Here is an 18701-nt window from a genome sequence, read left to right on the forward strand (position 1 = left end):
CCCAGGGTCGGCTCCCATGGCTGGTGCCGCTTGCAATGACCCTGTGCAGTAAACACCTCTGCGTTGAATTCCCTGGACTGTGCCTGCACGGATGCTCGCTCCATGTAAAAACTATTCTGTGAGGCCCTATTTCCAGCCCCAAAAACCTCCCCAGGGGAGGAGGAGAAGGTGTGAAGCTCTTCTGATGTGAGTGCCAGGTTACCTTTGTGATGGCTCCTCAAGCTTCTAGGCCTGGGGTTCTGGGGTTTGTCTCCACTGCAGTGATGCTTAGGTAGGTGCAGCCACGTTCTGCTGCTGCTTGTTAAAGCAAGGATGCAAGTTCTGCATGTGGGCAAATAGCCTGAAGTTGTAAACTGGTTGAAGAGCAAACTTGAACTCTGTACCACCTGGGTGTTTGCAAATTACTGAGCTTCTCCCAAGGGTGCCAAAGCAAAGCCAGGGCTTCAGTCCTGCTTCCCTGCCACAGCAGTGTCTACTTCCTTCAAAAGGCACTGGACTGTTGGGATTAAGTGTCTTCCTACCCTGAGAAGAATGGCTGTGCATCTTGAGTGTGAAACTTGCTGTGGAAGTGTGTCAGGGGCAAACTAAGTGCTGGCTAGATGAGATAGGGATGTATTCTCTGAGGGTTTGAACACTGTTATTGGGAAATAAATGTTTGGAGTGCTGAGGTGTTTTGTATTAAGCCTTGTCTCCAATCTCCAGCCCCACTGTCCTGCCTCTTGTAGCTGTTGGATTCCTCACAGGAGGCTGCTGGTAGGGCACTGGGAAGTTATGTGTTTACCCTGAGCATCAGCCATGTCTTGATGAGCAGAGCCGTGAAGCAAGTGAAATGACATGTTGTGGGCTTTCAGCTACCAGTTTCTGAATGAAAGGCATGTATAATGGTAAGAGATATGGTGCTTCTTACTTCCCTTCCTCTGAGTTCTCATGTGATACCCTAGTACTGAAAAGGACAGGGGTTTCATTTGTCCTGACTTGTCTTCTGAGTTCACGGCTTATCGTGTCTATGCTGGATGATACTGGTAAAAATCCCAGCTTCTGTGTTGTCCTGTGTATGTAGTGTCCTCACCTAGGGCTGAAGGGACTGGTGTTGTCACTGTCCTGGCTATCACTGTAGAGGTGATCATGTCAGATGGAGGATCTGCAAAAACAGTTGTGGGAGATACAAGTCTGACTGCACCAAAGTCCTTAAATGACTGTTTGTGTGCTAACCCCTTCTTTCACCAGCAGACACTGCTGCTGGAAAAGTAAATCACAGCTCTGAGTTGTGCTTCTACAACGGTTGTTACACGTTTGGGTAAAGACTTCTGAGAGCCCAGCAGATGCCCCATGGCATGGAGAGCAAAGTCCGAGTGCTGGTAAGTGCTGCTTAACATGAGGGTGTTGCAAGAGATGGGTGCAGAGGCTCTATCAAGTGAGTTAGCAGATGTGTCTTGTAGAATGATGATCCATGGAGTCATGCTGTGTATGTGTGCCCATTGGGAGCCTTGAGCCATTCCTGCTGTTGTTAACTAGTCATGTCTGAGGCTTGATCTGGTGGCTTCCTTTGGGTTGGATGGAATGTCAAGCCACCTCCAGGCCTCTTGCTGTCTGCAGGGTGGTGCTGAAGTGCTCTCTGTAGCTCTGCTCTCACCTGCTCCTCTGTGCCGTTTGCTGCAGGCCTGTCAGCACGCAGAGGCAGCACACCCTACCTGCAGGACTCTGCCTGTCTGGAAGTATAAGATAAATTGGAACCACTTTCTCTAGTTTAATTTTGGGATCTGCATTTCTTGAGGAGTGCCTGACTTGAAGCCAGCTGCGCAGGAAGCCAGGATGCCATCAGGACTTGTGCAGCTGTGCTGGCAGGAGGCTGGCTGTGCTGTGAGACAGGCAGACTGTTCCCGTGGGCCCGTGACCGGCACCTGGCTCAGCCTGGGCAGGTTCTGCCTCTTTGCTTCAGTTTGGTTCAGAGAAAACTCCAGGAACAGACTTGCCAACAGAGTTTTCAAGCTGACAAGCAGGTATTTATTGCAGCACCGGGAGACACAGGGGACAGTCCTCCTAACGTGTCTCCCCATATTGCTGCACAAGTCATACTTACATAGTCCCTGGGCAAACATCCATGTTCATGAGGCTATGCATGGCTTACATTATTTTCCAGAAAGTTCTGGCATGTGTACAGTATTGTGGTGGTGGTCTCTGAGGGTCATTTACTTCTTCCAACAATCTTCATCACTTCTGGCAGCATCTGAAGCATGCGCACGAGATGCTTACACCAGCTTAATTGGTTTGTTAGCACCAGAGACGACATAATCCTCCTATCCTCCTACTTATCAGTTAGTTTAACTGCAGCCCATCCTGGACACCTGCCATTCCCAGATACTTCTTATCCTTGCATCCTGTTCTTCTGGACTGTTTTTCTTACATTCATTTTGTACTAAGGTCATAGAGCCTAAGACTGTGTCAACTACAATGGCTTATCTTGTACTGTACTCTGTTTTTCCTTTTTCTATGTATCATGCACCTCAGTAATTTTCCATTGTTACTGTTACAAAGCCATCAAACTTAACATTACTTAAAACTGATTATAAAGGTTTATATATTCCATTTGGTAATTTTGTGCCCCCCCCTTGTCTCAAATCCCCCGTTTTTCTGTCCTTTTGCAATATTTTATATATTACCATTACCGTCTAAAGTCTTTTTGAAATCATCTCCCATCTCCACTTGGTGCTTGATTTCATTCCTTTTCCAGTCTTCAGAACTTATCATAGATCATTTACAATACCAGAAGGAACATTGTATCATACCACAGTTAACATCAGTACTCTTGCAACCAGTTGCCTCAACCAGGAGAGTTTAGGTAAACACAGAGTTAACTTTTTCCATATTTCTTCAAAACCCCAGGAGGTATCATCCATGGCCGTTTCATGAGATATCTTAGTTTGTTTCCAAATTTCATCCATATCTGTTTCAATTCTGCCACTTCAGTCTATATAGGAACAACAACTTTCATTGATTACGGAACAAACCCCTCCTTATGATTCCAGTAACATGTCTAGAGCCATTCGGTTTTGTAATACCACCTTAGCTAGGCTGGTTATCTCTTGTTGTTCTGCCTGGATTATATCAATGTTTGTCCTTTCCATTTTCTCTATGGTTGCTGTGATATTTACAGTTGCCTTCTCTAATTCACTTACTCCCAAAGATGGAATTAGCCCTCTTACAAAGTTATGAAGTGCGGTGTGCCGTTCAATAATAGGGTTAAGCCCTCACCTAATCCATTTAGAAAAACTTCTGATCCAGGTCCCAGAAGGATAGGTGTCAATAATAGTTAGATTGGGTATCACAGCACCTAAAGTGCATGCCCCCTTCCAGCTGGGGGGTAGACTCTTATAAGCATTTTCTCCACATAACCAATACCATCCTTTCCCTTTGGGAATGGGCCACCACTGAACTACGATACCATCTATATTAATAGTGTGATTGCAATTTGAATGGTGACCTGTTTCCTGTGTGTGTTCCGAAGGCCTCCTTCTTTCCAGATAGCACCATGTGCATGGGCCACACCAAATGCGTATTTAGAACCAGTCCAAATATTTACCCTTTTATCTTTAGCCAATTCCAGGGCCCTTGTTACCGCTATTATTTCTGCCTTCTGGGCAGAGGTGTTTGCAGGTAAAGGTTCAGCTTCTATTACCTGTGAAGTGGTGGTAATGGCATATCCTGCCTTTCGTTCACCATTTTTCATGAAGCTACAACCATCAGAAAACCAAGAATCAGCATCTTCCAGAGGTTTTTCTTTCAAATCTGGTCAGCTCGAATATACAGTCTCTACAGTGACCAAGCAGTTGTGTGTTAGTGGTTCTGTCGATCCTTCCAGAACACCAGAATCATGGATCCAAAGTCTGCACCATCCAGTCATTCCCACGAGCGTCCAGAGCTCCTTGGCGGTGGACAGTCGTGGTATCTGACAAATGGCTTCTTTTCTAGCAGTTCCAAGTTCTCTGTCTTCCTGTTATTTCATATCCTAGGTAGGAAACTCGGGTTTGGATTAGTTGGGCCTTTTGTTTGCATACTCGATAACCATTCAGTCCCAGAAAACTGAGTAATTCCACCATCAACTGAAGATATTCTTCCTTTGTTTCTGTGGCAATTAATAGGTCATTCACATACTGTAACAGAGTCCCCGTCTGAGTAGGTGGCTTCCATGATTCTAGTACCAGTGCTAACTGATTTCCAAAAATCGTCGGACTGTTTTTAAACCCTTTAGGTAATACCCTCCGAGTTAACAGAGTTTCCCTTCTGGTGTCAGGATTTTCCCATTTGAAAGCAAATAATTCTGGCTTTCTTTGGCCAATGGTAAGCAAAAGAAAGAGTCCCTTAAATCCAAGACAGCCCACCATTTCTGATCATTATTCAATTCTGTCAATAAGTCATATGAATTAGCTACTACTGGACAAATATCCTCTGCAATTTTGTTGATTGCTCTGAGATCTTGAGCCAATCTGCAACTGTTCCCACCATATTTCCTTACTGTCCAGATAGGAGTATTATATTCCAATTCACATTCAATTAGTAATCTATATTTTAAGTTTTATCAATGATTTTTTGATTCCTTTTGATCTTCTAATTTTAAGGGATATTGTTTTATTCTAATTGGGCAGCCCTCCCCCTTTTTATTTCCACTTTTAACAGGCAAAGCATTTTTTGCCTTACCTGGAACTTCAGATGCCCGTACTCCCAGATATACCCGATTAAGGTTTTCTTCTGTTTCAGGGAGGTCCTCCTGTTTGCTTTTCTCTCAAAACTGCAGTTGTTTCAGAAAGGTTTCAGACAGAAAGTCTCTTTTTTTTGTTTGGTTTTTTTTTTTTTTCTCTTTTTTCTCTTTTCCTTGGTGGCCAGTAGCTCTCACATCTGTAACAAATTCTTTTCCTCTGATTTAACGTCGAAAAAGTTGCTCCTGTATCCACTTAAAAATTCCACTTCATTTCCTCTAGTCCCTGGCATTTAATTTAACCGGTGGATCTGCTAGGGTAGATTCCCCAGGTCGCTGTCATTCCCGTTCCAATTCAGCCACCCCATGGCACTGCCCCCGCCCCCGGGCAGTCTCACTTCCAGTGACCAAACTCCCCATAGCACGCACACCGACCCGGTTCCACAGAAGAGGAGCCCACTCCCCCATCTCCACCCGACATCCCTCCTCCCACGCTCAAACCCAGGAGCTGCTCGAGCTCCCCTCCTTTCCCCCTTGGTTTTCCCTTTCTTTTTCCTCAGGGGCTCCAGATGCCTGCCTCGGCAACAGCACTTTGCTTTAACCCTTTCTTAACTCGGAATGTGGATCTGCTGCTTGTTGCCAGTGACAGCAATCTCTTCCTCCTGATCAATATGTGATAGACAGATGCAGTGGGTGCTTCTCTCGGAGGTGCCTGTGATACAGAATTTTCCAACCTATCTTCCTGATTACTCTAGGTTTTTCTTAACTTTAAACCTCATTCCCCCAATATCCCAGGCTGAACAGCATCTCTCCAACTTAGCTTTCTGGTTTTCCCTGTCCTTTTCTAAAGCCAAAATTAAGGAATCTGGCAGAGCTATATTAATTTTGCATTCAGTCTGTCATGCCGGGTGGTTTCTTGAAGTGAAAAACATATCTGCATACATCACTTCATCCCATTCTCCTTGCCCCCTCAAAACAACATTAATTGTAACAATGTATTGTAGTTCAGAGTTCCATTTTTAGGCCATTTCTCCTGATCTTCCAAAGTATACAGAGGCCACCACTGGTTACAATATTTTACTGTTTTGTCGGAGGGGGAGTCGGGCCCGGAGTAACAACGCAACCTCAATATGAGTATGATCGTTCTCATTTATTGTTTGCATACACAGTGTTTATATAGGATTCTAAATCAGTCACGCTCCTAAAGCAAAGCTATCATTGGTCCCCAACAACTGTTCACGCGCCTGTCTATACATTGCTATTGGCTAAGCTAAGTTTTACACACATATCTCTACAACAGCAGGGTGCATGCCTTGTGATAAGCGGTGCATTCCTTGTGGCCAGCAAGCTCCTGTTTCAGCGTTCTGCTTACATTTCTTCAACTCCAGGCCTCCCCAGCTCAGCTGAGTCAGAGAGAGTTCAAGGCTGTCTCACTCAGCTCTAATCCTGGGTTGTGCAGGCCCTCGTGAGAATAACCATTGCTCCACACTGTTTTGTTTACTGAGTCCCCAGGAAATCCTCCCAGTTCTTACCAGTGTGCCAAAATGCACCCTAAAGGACTCTTTTTCAAGATCTCTCAACTCTGATGATTTTCCATTATCAATCCCGCATTCACACACACACACACACGATCCCACAGGCACACTCCACACAGTTACAACTCTTGAGACAGAGACTAAAATTCAAGCAAACAAACAATTAATAACACAGTTGTAACATCCTGCCGCCAATACCAAGATCACAAGACGAAAATCATTACTGTAACAAGCCACAACATAAGTCAAATACCAGTAAGACCCAAAACCAATTCCACAAGACACTCGCTGTGTCTTATAGGACTCAAACCACAAGATGCCCCCTGCTTCTTGTGGGTGCATACCAGCAGCCAGGTATATGCCTTTACCTACCACCTGTGTATTGATACATCAAAACCTTGGGGCAAGCACTTGCGCTCTTCACCTCGCGTAGAATGTCTCCTCATGACTTACAAGTATGCCCTTGACCTGGTTCATACATACCTGATGATTCACTAGTGATGGTCCTTGTCTGCCCCTGCGGTGATCTGAGTGAGTGGAGGAGTCCTGCCAAGAAATCTCAGGGGCGCCCAGAAGAGTCCCATCCTCAGCAGGTCCCACAGCCGGACAGAGATTGTCCCATCTGGGGTGGAAAACTGAAGCATGGAATCAGACTCTAAAACTCAAAGAGAGTTATAAAGCAGGTGTGATTCTTAGGGTGCAGGTTGAAAGGAGGACCCCTCCTCCTAACTTGCACACTGAGGGGTTAAGCAAGCAGATATGTATTACACACAAACATGCATATTGATTAGGTTCCCGAGAGTTCGGTGGGGATACTATAATTTCTTTAGGAACTCATTATGATAAGTCTCCTCCCTTGTGGGTGCTTGTGCAGTGCCCTCTGATGGTCGTGGGCAGGGGTCTTCAAGATGCAGTAAGTGGTCTTCCTCACGGTGCACTTTTCACCTTTAGCACAGTGGGATGCCCCGGTAATCACAAAATTATCTGAAACCAGCGTATCTGTAAGTTTCTGATTGCTGGCCAAGATTTAGACCAGTGTGACCTTCGCACAAAATTTATGGCAAGCAGAACAAGATGAGCAGACAAGGAATATCCTAAGCTGGCAGATGTTCAGGAGTCACTGTCTTCAATCTAAATGATAATTAGAAGGATGGTAAGAAATAATTCACTCCTTAGAAGGATGGAAAGAAGTAATTCACTCTTGTTAGCAAGACTACTGAATTCTGTCATCACACCACAGGCTTACAACACAAACACTGTTCTCTATCTTAGACCTAAGTTAAATTAAAAGTATTTTAACCCTATGTTTTCCAGGCACTTGCTTTCCTTATATCACCAAGGGCAGCTCCCCCCGTGCTCGGACAACGGCACGGCCTCCCCCCACCTGCTGCCAGAGCCCATGAAGCTCTGTCTGATCTCTTGGGCAGGGTGTGCAGTGTGGGATGTGGTGCCGGTGCTGCCAGAGGCTGTCCCCGCAGGTGAAGGGTCTCTCTCGGGGTACCTGTGGAAGGCTTCAGCTCTGCATGTGTGCTGGGAAGGCTCATCCGTGCCAGACCAACAGCAAATGCCCACCTCAGGGGCAATGTAGACCCTTCATGGCAGGAGCTCGATGAACAAGACACAGCGGCAGCCAGTGCTTTCCGATGAGAGGGTATTCAGAGGACACAAAGCAGAGCTCTGGAGCTTTGTAGGTGGACTGCCTGCCCTTCCAAGAGATGGGGACCCCGATGGGGCACTGCCAGGCTGTCTAATCTGGTAGAAAGGGAAGGCACATAAGTCACAACTCTGCTTTCTGCATTCCTGTGCAGTGTAGATACACCAGCCCCTCCATGGGGCTTGGCCAGAGCAGAGACCATGTTGATGGTTCATACCCACGCAAGACATGGCATTACGACCGGGAATATGTTCTGAAATATGTGTATGCACGGAACTGTGCCTGTGTAAGAAAACAGCTCTCTTTTCAGATGCAAGATGCGAGAAGGCACGTAAACATCTGCAGCACAGCTTTTCAGAATAAACCTACAGAGGCTATGTTTTCAGGCAGCACACAAACCAATGCGGTGGTAGCTGCAAAGGATGACCCATAGTGCCACTGATCATTTCACTGTCACAGTGAATTTATAAGCACTGTGTTCCAAAGGTCACTCAGGGCTCACATGGTGTATATTGGCAAGACAAGATTTGTACAATGCCAGTAACATACCTGCTCCTTTCTTTCGCTTAAAAAGCAAATCAGTACCTTAGTTGAAATGTTGGGTTTGGTTTGCTTCTTCTGCAGCCTTGGAAGTGTTAAACAGAAGTATCAAAATATTTCGGATAGCTGTTACTACCCACTGGAAATAAAAATGAAAGCAATGCATTTTCCAAGACAAATGAGCCTGCATTAGGAAGGCAAGAAAACACATGAATGTATACAAACAGAACTGGCTGGCAACACATCATCACTGACACATGGCAACACCAGTGCAAGCTTGGGAAGGCTGCCTTTGATTACGGAGTAATGAAGCAGGGGATTGAATGACTTCTGTCAGGGAATTTGCAGTGCATGTCAGAAACGTCCTTGTGGTCTTGAAGGCCGTAAAGGATTTTTAATCCTTTTCTCATCGTCTGAGGAAAGTTTCAGAATTACAAGAGACATCTCAGTTTGTCAATGGCGGCAACAAGGAAGCACCAAGCCAAGCCCCCGCAAAGCAGTTACCTCCTAACCGTGACAGCACAGATGCAGTATTTAAGTCATCTTTCTGCATTAGGCAGAGACTGCCCTGGTGCAAGCTTTAAGGATGACAAAGACAGGAGGATGGAGACAGTTTCAGTGCCAAAAATTCACCGTTTTTTCATAATATACTAAACATTTTTTATGACACTGTTATTTGAATGACTGCAATTTACATCCACTGAACTGTGACACCACATTAACTGAAGATGTAATAATTGATTACAAAAGCTTTGACTGTAAATGCAAGTCGTACCTAAAAGAGTAAAAAAACTGGGAAGGGATCTTACTTATTTTCCCATATTAAGACTGGTGAGTAGGACTGAAGTTTTTTCAGTAATGAAGTGTGTATTTGAGAGAGAAATACACGGTACACTGAGGGTAACAACATTTACTAGAATGTCAATTAAGGGGAGCCCTGTCCTTTTCACATAACAAAGTTGGCTCTTGCACAAGAAGGTGGCTTAGGAAAAGTGATGGGACAGCCAGGGAAGAAAACTATCCCAGATTCCTGACAATTCACCACATGTGGCAGAAGGCTTTGCTAGGAGGTCCCCATACACACACTATACCTGCCATAGACCTGACAGAGAAGAGCTTCATCAGTGGCCACCCTTTTCCCCTCCACCAGGAGCCTTCCCTCTGAGGCCAGACCAGACCCTTCCCACAGCCCATTCTCCCAGCAGATACCCCCAATTTTCCCTAGGTCTCTCTTACCTTGGGGCTGCACAGCCTACATGAACTGGGCTCTCTCCCTGACTTATCTCTCCCACCTCTCCTCCCTGCAGGGTGTCCATGTCAACTCCTCTCCCTCCAGTTCTCTGACTGGGGTTTCAGTTAGTAGAGGCACAGACTCTACTGCTCTCCACTAGACCCAGTGTTGCTGCTTAGAATGCACCCCCGACCTGTCATAAGACATTACTTGTAATTTATCATTAGTATCTTACACATTGTTTATTGTATGTCATATAAATCAAATAAACTCAAAGATACATGGTATCAAAATAAAAATATTGACATGTTCCACACAATTTAAAAATTAAGATAAGTTGGCTTTGGAAATGACACTGATCAGGTTTTCTAACTAGTCTGCTACAGATAGCTGCAAGAGTCACTCCAGATCCATCAAGTGGCCATGCAGCCACGCAGCATGAAACTGTCTCAACTCAAAGAGAAGTCAACCAGCACGGAATACCTAGGTATTCTGGGAAGCATCCTGCTCGCTCCTCCCAAGTCTGAAGCCTCGACTTTCAGAGCATGTGTGTGAATTTGTTGTTTAACCTCCAAGACAACAGTCTTGCCTAAACCGGTGGGCATTCTGCAAAGGCAAGAGAGGCAGCTCGCTGGAGCACAGTTCACCTCAAGGTTCATCTTTCTAACTGAGAACCTGCCATCACATGAGTCTGCCCAGCAAACCATGGAAAACTGGCTCGCCTTGGCCAAAAAGGCACAAACACAACTGCCAAATGGTCAAAAGCATTTCTGAACGGCAAGTAATAGGAGAGACTAAAAAACACCAACGGCTTGCTGCCAGCTTTAGCCAGATTGCTCCTTCCCATCACTGCCGGTACACTGATTAAACAGATTTACTGCACATATATATTTGATTAATCAGCTGTTGGAGTCCCCCACCCCTTTTCTCATGAGGAGAAACATCACACCCCTTAACCTGGAAGGTCTCCAGCCTTACCCAATACTGTCTGTGCCACATTGTGAGACAGGACTCACCTGACATTATCATCTTCTGTTTCCTCATAGAGCAACATTTCCCTTTCTCGCCTCTCTGCACTCTCCATTGCAGGCGGTGTTGCTGGTTAGTGCTGGAGATGAGACAACCTGAAAGGCAAAACCAGAGATGGGTTTTAGAGGGAAGCTGCCTTCATGAAGGGACGGGTCTGAAATGCTGAGCCATACAGCAAGCAGCCTCTGAGCTGCTCCACCAGGCACGGTGGTGAGGAGCAGCCGCTGGCCATTTCCACAGCACAGCAGGCACTTTCAAGGAAGCAATCTTGTTTGTTCAGTTCAATTACCCCAGTGAACCTCAGCACTAACATCACTCAGCTCACCAAATGTTAGCCTCAGAGGAGACCTACAACACCACGCAGCATTTGGTTTCCCACTTCAGGATGGCTCCTGGCTGAAAATGATCAGAGACCTCCACATTAGCTATCTGGACCAAAATTGTGAGCAAGCTGCTTTCCACTGGTGCTACCAAACATTTCATCCAATGCCAGACTCTGAGCAGAGATACTTCTTTTGCACAGTGGTACAGAGCTTTCCCTAGAGGAAAGCAGTGGTGAATTAGGGCAGGAGTCAGGCAGCTCACAGCGAGACAAACACCTTCCCTGCAATGGAGTATACACAGAGGAACTTCCAAAGCAAGGACAGATTTCACTGCTCTGCCTTTTCTGGGCTGTACTGCATGTGAGGAGTCAAAACGGCTGCTGCAGATGGCTCCTGGTACCATTCACACTCTCCTCTCCTGCCTAGCAGGGTTTACTTCAAACCCCAGAAGTAACTGAGTTCTCTCTCCTCTTTCGCGAAAGGAAACAAACAAAAAAATCTCCATGGATGTAGCAGGACACCCAAAGACCTACCCAGAAGCAGGAGTGAGACACCGGGCTTATAGCCCAGTTTCCTCTTAAGCAGAAATCCACCCACCTCATTTACAAAATAGACCTGTAATCAGCTTTGTGCAGAGCAGTACCATCAGCTTACAGGCAGCCTTGCCAGATCAACAAGGAACTAAGCTGCTTCCTGGCTCTTGGAAAGCACTCACTGTAAGAGAGCCAACCCTCACACTCTCCCATTTGAGGTCAGCCCCCTCAGGGCTAGAAGAGCAGGCAGGCAGCTGCAAGTTCACCAAGCTCAGCACAGGGCCAGCACCAGCACACCAGCTGCTGGCTCCCAGCTCACATGGAGCACCCCAGCTATACATTAACTGCCCTCTGGCTCCTCACCCTCAGTTTCTGAAGCCCTGTTCTACAGCCACTTCCACTGCCCTCCACATCCAGCACAGGACTCGGCCAGGAGCACTGGGAGCTGGGTCTGAGCACCCAGTTTGGAGGACACATCACCAGGGTGAGGATTTCCCCTGTGATCACACAGTCCTTGGGCTCACTGGGACAGAGCCATCCCCAAGGAGAGGGCTGACCACAGTACAGTACTCTGTGATGCCCATTGCAGGAACAGAAGTCACAGGGGAAGCAGCCCCACATCCCCAGGGTCCTGCAGCACAAGATAGGACACAGCACAGCCTCCCCAGCCGGAGGGCAGAAGAAGCCAGGTTCAAGGGCGCTATTTTCGTTTTGATCACTCACTGGACAGCAAGCACCACACCAGGTCAGCAAACTTGTCACAGCTCCAAACATCCACCATGGGGAAGGGAAACTGAAGCACAGAGGCAGAACCTGCCCAGGCTGAGCCAGGAGCTGGTTGCGGGCCCAGAGGAACAGCCTGCCTGCCTCACAGCACAGCCAGCCTCCTGCCAGCACAGCTGCACAAGTCCTGATGGCATCCTGGCTTCCTGCGCAGCTGGCTTCAAGTCAGGCACTCCTCAAGAAATGCAGATCCCAAAATTAAACTAGAGAAAGTGGTTCCAATTTATCTTATACTTCCAGACAGGCAGAGTCCTGCAGGTAGGGTGTGCTGCCTCTGCGTGCTGACAGGCCTGCAGCAAACGGCACAGAGGAGCAGGTGAGAGCAGAGCTACAAAGAGCACTTCAGCACCACCCTGCAGACAGCAAGAGGCCTGGAGGTGGCTTGACATTCCATCCAACCCAAAGGAAGCCACCAGATCAAGCCTCAGACAGGACTAGTTAACAACAGCAGGAATGGCTCAAGGCTCCCAATGGCCAGACATACACAGCATGACTCCATGGATCATCATTCTACAAGACACATCTGCTAACTCACTTGACAGAGCCTCTGCACCCATCTCTTGCAACACACTCATGTTAAGCAGCACTCACCAGCACTTGGACTTTGCTCTCCATGCCATGGGGCATGTGCTGGGCTCTCAGAAGCATTTACCCAAAGGTGTAACAACCATTGTAGAAGCACAATTCAGAGCTGTGAATTACTGTTCCAGCAGCAGTGTCTGCTGGTGAATGAAGGGGTTAGCACACAGTCATTTAAGGACTTTGGTGCAGTCAGACTTGTATCTCCCACAACTGTTTTTGCAGATCCTCCATCTGACCTGATCACCTCTACAGTGATAGCCAGGACAGTGACAACACCAGTCCCTTCAGCCCAAAGTGAGGAGACTGCATACTCAGGACAACATGGAAGCTGGGATTCTTCCCAGTACCATCCAGCATAGACATGATGAGCCGTGAATTCAGGAGACAAGTCAGCACAAATCAAACCCCTGTCCTTTTCAGTACTAGGGTATCACATGAGAACTCAGAGGAAGGGAAGTAAAAATCACTGTATCCTTTACCATTACACATCCCTTTTATTCAGAAATTGGTAGCTGAAAGCCCACAACATGGTCACTGCTCAGGGCCCTCATTTCTTATGGTTTTGCTCCCCTGGAAGAGGCCGTGTCCTACTCACTGAAGAATGGGGTTGATTGAAGAATAGGGTTGCAGCAAGTAACCTCAAGGATGTGAATCTTTGTTAGCAACTATAGAGAAAAGGAAATTACTAAGATAAGCTTTGCCAGAACTGCCTGGTGGTTACTGATATGGCATGGATCCTAAAAGAAAGTGATGACGAAATAACCACCAGAGGTCCGAAACCCCACTACCACATTTTGTAGGCATACAGGAGGCATTCTCTCAAAGTATGATGTAATATATGTAATCTATGGAATATGCATGTTTAAGGACAATATAATCACAGCCTGGTCGATGCCTGGAAGAGACACACTTGAAGGAGCTATCCCTCGTGTCTCCCGGTGCCGCAATAAAGAATACCTGCTTGTCAACTTAAAACTTTGTTGGGAAGTTTCTGGAGTTTCCTCCAAATCAATCTGGCATCCCAGATGTGACCCTCTGTGCTCGGCTGCTCCCTAGGGCCTTCAGTTTTTCCTGGAAGGACCCCTTGACTCATTTGGATCACTGTGGGAGCAGACAAGGACCATCTTCATAAAGGGTATTCTTTTCTTTTGTATAGTCTGTAAGGTGCAGGGGGCATCTTGCATAAAGACTAAATTGGTAATTGGGTAGGGTTGGTAAGCGTACGCAAGGTTTGGAGGCCTTCCATAAATCGAGATAGGAAATCTCACGGATAAAGGCGTATACATGGCTGCTAGCTTCCGTTTGGTATGCACCCACAAGAAGCAGGGGGTATCTTGCAGTTTGGGTCCTACAAGACGCAGTGAGTGCTTGTAGAAATGGTTTTGGATTTTACTGGTATTTGACTTATGTTGTGGCTTGTTATAGTTATGATTTTGGTCTTGTGATTTTGGTATTGGTGAGAGGCTGCTATAACTGCGTTATTGTTGTCTCTGTTTCAAGTGTTGTAACTGTGTGGAGTGTGCCTATTTTGTGGCTTGTTACATGATGATATTGGTCTTGTGATTTTGGTATTGGCGGCAGGATGTTATAACTGTTAATTGTTGCTGTTCAATACAATTTTAGTCTCTGTCTCAAGTGTTGTAACTGTGTGGAGTTTGCCTGTGGGATCGTGTGCGTGTGTGTGTGTGTGTGTGTGAATGCAAGACTGAGAATGGGAAAGCGGCAGAGTGGAGAGATCTTGAAAGAGTCCTTTAGGGTGCATTTTGGCACACTGGAAAGAACTGGGAGTGTTTCCTGGGGGTGAAATATTGTAACCAATGGTGGACATTGTATACTCTGGAGGATCACGAGAAATGGCCAAAAAACAGAACTCTGAATTATAAAACATTGTTGCAATTAATGTTATTTTTAAGGCAACAAGGAAAATGGGATGAAGTGATGTATGCAGATATGTTTTTTACTTTAAGAAACCACCCAGAGTGGCAGACAGAATGTGAAATTAATATAACTCTGCCAGATCCCTAATTTTGGCTTTAGAAAAGGACAGGGGAAAAACAGAAAGCTAAGATGGAGAGATGCTGTTCAGCCTGGGATATTGGGGGAATGATGTTTAAAGTTAAGAAAAAAGAAAACAGAAACAAGACAGAGTAATCGGGAAGATAGGTTGGGGGATTACGTATCACAGGTACCTCCGAGAGGAGCACTCTCGGCACTTGCCCCATCTGTTATTGATAAGGAGGAAGAGGTTGCTGTCACTGGCAACAGAGCAGGAGGATGTGAGAATGTTAAAAAAGCATGGAGAGTGTACGGGAATCGGGAACAGATAGAGAAGAGAGAGCTGACTTGTGCTATAAGCATGGCTACAGTGGCTGCTTTGGGACAAGTAGAAACTGGTGGAGGAACTAATGCGAGAGGACGAGGCAGAGGTAGAGGAGGAATGTCAGGCAGAGGTGAGAGAAAGAATTCTCCTGTGGGATGGAACCAGTGTGCATACTGTAAGGACTTTGGCCATTGTAAGTGAGACCGCCCTGGGGGAAGCTCCCTGGTGTGGCTCTGGTGACTGAATTGGAACTAGACTGGCAGGCACCTAGGGAATCTACCCTAGCAGATCCACACACTAAATTAAAACTAGGGACTAGAGGAAATAAAGTGGAATTTTTAAGTGAATACAGGAGCAACCTTTTAGACGTTAAATCAGAGGAAAAGAATTTGTTACAGATGTGGGAGACACTGGTCACCAAAAAACCAAAACAACATAAAACAACAAGCACAAAAAAAACAACCTCAAAAAACCAACCCACATTCTTTCTGAAACCTTTAGAGTATAAACTGGGAAAACAAATAGACATGCATAAATTTTTATGCATGCCAAATTCTCTGAAAATCTTTATTAGGGCAAGAAGCAACATTTAAAGAAGGCAAAATGGAATTAAGAGTCAAAACCGATCAATTAACTGGAGTTTTGAGTTTATCTTTAATTCAACAGAAAAGCAAACAGGAGGACCTCCCTGAAATAGAAGAAATCCTTAATCAGGTATATCTGGGAGTATGGGCATCTGAAGTTCCAGGCAAGTTGAAAAATGCTTTGCCTGTTAAAGTGGAAATAAAAGGGGGGATGCCCAGCTAAACAATATCCCTTAAAATTGGAGGATCAAAAGGGAATCAAAGAAATCATAAAAAAAATATGGATTATTAATTGAATGTGAATCAGAATATAATACTCCTATCTTGCCAGTAAAGAAATCCGATGGGAAAAGTTACAGATTAGTTCAAATCTCAGAGCAATCAACAAAATTGTGCAGGATATTCATCCAGTAGTAGCTAATCTATATACCTTATTGACTAAATTGAATACTAATCAGGAGTTGTTTACTGTTCTGGACTTAAAGGATGCATTTTCCTGTCTTCTCCTGGCCAAAGAAAGTCAGAATTTATTTGCTTTTGAATGGGAAAACCCTGAAACAGGAAGAAGGACACAGCTCACTTGGACGGTGTTACCTCAGGGATTTAAAAACAGTCCAACACTTTGGGAAATCAATTGGCACGAGAATTAGAATCCTGGGAAGCACCCACCTAGACAGGAACTTCACTACAGTATGTGGACGACCTGTTAATTGCTACCAAAACTGAGAGAAAATGTGTTCAGGAGACTGTCAAACGGTTAAACTTTCTGGGGCTAAATGGATACCCGGTATCTAAATCGAAGGCTCAACTAATTCAAACTCGAGTATCTTATTTAGGATGCAAAATTAACAGGAGGGCAACCAGAACTTGGAGCAGCTTGGAAGGAAGCAATCTCTCAAACACCATGACCTTCCACAGTTAAAGATATCCGGACATTTCTGGGAATGACAGGATGGTGTCAGCCCTGGATCCATGATTGTGGTGTTCTGGTTAGACCCTTATATGAGCTGCTAAAAGAAAATTCAACCTTTATAAAATGGACAGATCAAGCTGAAGAAACGTTTAAAAGTTTAAAGACAGAACTCATGAGTGCTCTAGCTCTGGGGGTCCTGGACATAACTAAACACTTTTGGCTATATTCCTACAAGAAACAGGGTGGGGTTTCTCAGCCTTGGGGGTTCTGCAGGAATGCAGATATAACTGATTAGACAACGATCCTAAAACAATGGGATGAAGAAATAACCACCAGGGGTCCAAAACCCCACTACCACATTTTTGTAGGCATACAGGAGGCATTCTCTAAAAGTATGATGTAATGTATGTAATCTAAGGAACATGTATGTTTAAGGACAATATAATCATAGCCTGGCTGATGCTCACCAGAGAGACGCTTGGAGGAGCTATCCCCCGTGTCTCCCTGTGCTGCAATAAAGAATACCTGCTTGTCAGCTTGAAAACATTGTTGGCGAGTTTCTGGAGTTCTCTTTGAATCATCAACAAGCAGGAGGCTCGAGCAGCTGCCCACTTCCACTGCAGAGGCTGGAATGTCATCTGCTTCATGACCTCAGCTCATCAAGACCTGGCTGAATGTTCAGGGTTAACACATACCTTCCTGGTGCCCTACCAGTAGCCTCCTGGGAGGAATCCAACAGCTACAAGAGGCAGGACAGTGGGGCTGGAGATTGGAGACAAGGCTTGGTACAAAACACCTCAGCACTCCAAACATTTCTTTCCCAAAAACAGTGTTCAAACTCTCTGAGAAAACATCCCTATCTCATCTAGCCAGCACTTAGTTTGCCCCTGACACATTTCCACAGTAAGTTTCACACTCAAAATTCACAGCCATTCTTCTCAGGGTAGGAATCAGGGTAGGAAGACACTTAATCCCAACAGTCCACTGCCTTTTAAACAAAGTAAGACACTGCTGTGGCAGGGAAGCAGGACTGAAGTCCTGACTGTGCTTTGGCACCCTTGGGAGAAGCTCAGTAATTTGCAAACACCCAGGTGGTACAGAGTTCAAGTTTGCTCTTCAACCAGTTTACAACTTCAGGCTATTTGCCCACATGCAGAACTTGCATCCTTGCTTTAACAAGCAGCAGCAGAGCGTGGCTGCACCTACCCAAGCATCACGGCTGTGGAGACAAACCCCAGAACCCCAGGCCTAGCAGCCTGAAGAGGCATCACAAAGGTAACCTGGCACTCACATCAGAAAAGTTTCACACTTTCTCCTCCTCCCCTGGGGAGGTTTTTGGGGCTGGAAATGGGGTCTCACACAATAATTTTTACATGGCACGAGCCCCCGTGCAGGTGCAGCCCATGGAATTCAACGCAGAGGCGTTTATTGTGCAGGGTCATTGCAAGCAGCACCAGCCATATGAGCCGACCCTGGGGGTCACCCGGTCCCAGCCCTGCCAGGGCAGGGGCACCCGAACGTGTCCAGGTGGGGCTTGGATTTGCCCAGAGATGGAGCCTCCACATCCCCCTGCACACCTTGTTCAGTGCTCTGCCACTGCAACGGAACAAGTTCTTCCTCGGGTCAAGGTGAAACCTCTTGTGCTTCAGTTCATGGCCACTGTTCCTCATCCTGGGGCTGCCCACCACTGAAAAGAGTCAGGCACAATCCTCCTAGATGGGTTTACCTCTATGTTGCCAGTTCCTTTGCTTCCATTGCTGCAACCACCCCCACATGGCACTTCAAGCCAACAAGAACAGGTCCAGTGTGAAACGTGTTCTGGCAATCACAGCGGTGCACCGGCGGCAGTATCGCACCAACCGAGACTCCCTAATTCCTATCCATCAGCTGATTCGTAGACTGGAGAGTCAGGGAGTGATCAGCAGGACCCGCTCGCCCTTTAATAGCCCCATATGGTCAGTATGAAAGTCTAACAGAGAGT

At 46.1% G+C, this 18701-nt stretch overlaps 1 long non-coding RNA gene across 1 annotated transcript; it reads left to right on the plus strand.

Moving 5' to 3' along the window:
* The first annotated feature begins 8100 nt into the window (after positions 1-8100).
* On the plus strand, positions 8101-9964 carry LOC133226217 (uncharacterized). Its single transcript, XR_009729443.1, has 2 exons — positions 8101-9040; positions 9730-9964. It is a non-coding gene; the product is annotated as an uncharacterized LOC133226217 (long non-coding RNA).
* The last annotated feature ends 8737 nt before the right edge of the window (positions 9965-18701 follow it).

The sequence above is a fragment of the Neopsephotus bourkii genome, unplaced genomic scaffold (genome assembly GCF_033783945.1).
Source record: "Neopsephotus bourkii isolate Nb327-2 ecotype Australia unplaced genomic scaffold, CSIRO-AGI_Nbou_v1 NB_1770, whole genome shotgun sequence".
Lineage (NCBI taxonomy): Eukaryota > Metazoa > Chordata > Aves > Psittaciformes > Psittacidae > Neopsephotus > Neopsephotus bourkii.